Source organism: Bremia lactucae, assembly GCF_004359215.1.
Source record: "Bremia lactucae strain SF5 chromosome Unknown BlacSF5_NotPlaced_19_SHOA01000004.1_2068294bp, whole genome shotgun sequence".
In the NCBI taxonomy this organism is placed as follows: Eukaryota; Oomycota; class Peronosporomycetes; order Peronosporales; family Peronosporaceae; genus Bremia; species Bremia lactucae.
In genome coordinates, this window is record NW_027152031.1 from 1,397,445 (window position 1) to 1,399,845 (window position 2,401).

The window sequence follows — 2,401 nt, forward strand, 5'->3', positions numbered from 1 at the left end:
GGCTGTCGTCCTCGATGAGCTGGGCGACACCGCATTGCTCCACGGCTAAAAGCCAGTGGACAATCGTGTGCCCATCGAACTTGGGCGGATCCATCCGAATATGCCTCGGCTGATGCGGCCGGGCCGAGAGCATCTCAACAGTCCTGTTGAGAGCCTCGCTCCGAGTCTGCTCATGCCTCAGCTAATCCTGAGACTTAGTGACAGACTCCGCCGCAGCATGGCCCTGTGCCTTGAACGCGGCTCTCCGCTGTCCGAGCACGAATGCCTCAAGCTGCTCGAACTGAGCAACATGTTGCTCAGGAGGACTACCCAAGAGCCTGGCCAGGGCTTGTTCACCAAGTCCCTGTGCCATAAGCCCTGCCACCTCCCAATGATGTTCGGAGAGGTGGGGAAAATGAGCTCAATCAATATTGAGGCTCATCCTCACGTACACACGCAGAGATGCGGGTCGTGGGAAGAATTTCAAGTGCTATTAAGTGTAGGCGGGCACGTCGTAATGCGACCACGCTCTACTTAGGCACACACCCTAGCATAGCGAGGAAGCGGTTAACCTGCTTCTCTTGCGTGCAGTGAGGTAGTTGTGGTGGGCGCGTAAGCAACCTCACCCAACACACTAAGTACTCTGGTTAAGTGTCGTTACGGGAGCGGTAATCCGTCTTCTCGTGTGTACCAAGTAGGAAGTAGTTTTCAGACTGATTTATATCTAATCGCATTACATATAAATACCTATTTTTACCAATCAAAATGTCATCTCTATAGATAACACTTAGAATGTATTGCGAGCATATCTTTCCAGATATCTCGCGTAACGGATGACGCTGGGCGTCATCCCTCCTAATGTGAATGCACCCATGTGCATCACATACACAAGGGTTGGTCACAAATGTGCACCACACCCGAGTGCTGGGTCTAATTACTATTATTTAGTAATTGACTTAAGTACACCAAGTGTACTTAACGGGGACTGTTTAACATTGGTCTCGAAATTTCGGACCTCAACCCTGCTGGTCTATAGCGCTCATGTAAGAGGCTATGATCACGTGATGACCCTCCTCATGGGTTCGGGTGCATCACAAAATGTTGTGAAACTCGCGGCTCAAGAAAGAGACCGGTGATGTTTGAGTCGCTTTGCCAGGATGGCAAGCGAGAAGAGGCGACCGTTCATTTAGCGAACGGCGCGCTCCTTAAGTCTGAGGGAGTTCAGGTAGAACTGGCCTTCAGCTTTAGTGATTTCTCTTATAAAGAGAAGTTCACAGTGCTAGGTATGGAAAGTCCGTATGACCTCATCCTAGGCATGCCATGGTTGGCAAAACACCAAGTTATGGATAGACTGGCGTACACGCACAGTTTCAAACTCTTCGCAGGACACCGGAAAGGAGGTGCTCCTGCGAGAGGCCTATGCAACTGATGTCGTGTCGAACACAGTTGCGGGTGCGTTGACGGGATGTCAAACGTCGCCAATTCCTACCCAGCTCGTGGAGACTGAGGAAAAGGAAGATTACAAGTAGTCATGTGTCTGAGTGTCCTGCACAGAGCCAAGATCCTGTGGCAGTAGACGGCGAGCTGACAGGAAGTCATGCATCGCATGAACCGGCACAGTGCCTAGGGCCTGGTGCGGTTGGAAAAGGGGTGCGTTAGTGAGGAGAGCAACGGCACCCGCTTCCCAGTCAAAGATCGTGGTGACTCGAAGAACGAGTACAAGACAGATTAGGACTATCAAAGCAACGTCTAAACGAGTGACCTTTGGATCAGTCTCTAATAAAGAGGACGAGCCTTCGAACGAGGTATTCGAGGCCGTCAAAGACGAAATCGCGGAGGCATCCTCAGTTGAGGTGCTCCGGTGAGTCTTTTAATCTGCCGAAGAGAAAGTAAATCTCCGGATGTCGTGGGATCTATTCCTTGCGGAATAAAAGGAAGGCAACATCCACGAAATAGTCACACCAGCTCCAGAAGAGAACTTGGTGGATTGTTGCTCTTTGTCCACAATGGACGAGAGCGTCCTAGAAACGGACAAAAAGAAGCGGTTCGCTGCTCAAGGCTGGGATGCCTTGAGAGACAGTCCGTAGTTTGAGGTTCTGTGGAAACATCGCGATTTGTTCTCAGAAGAAGTGCCGAGCCGCCTACCAGCAGATAGGGGCATCGGGCACGAGATAGACCTCGAACCTGGCACCAAGTATTGTGTGACCAGGCAATGGCCGATGCCGAAAGAACAAGTCGATTATATCGATGAGTTCTTCGACAAGCGAGCCAAGGCGGGACATGTGCGTGAGAGCAAATCGCCTCACTGCAGCCCGACCTTTTGTGTGCGTAAAGCCACAGGTGGATGGCGCGTGGTTCATGCTTACAATAAGCTGAACACGGCGACCATACCGGCGCAAACGCCAATCCCGCGGAAAGATGT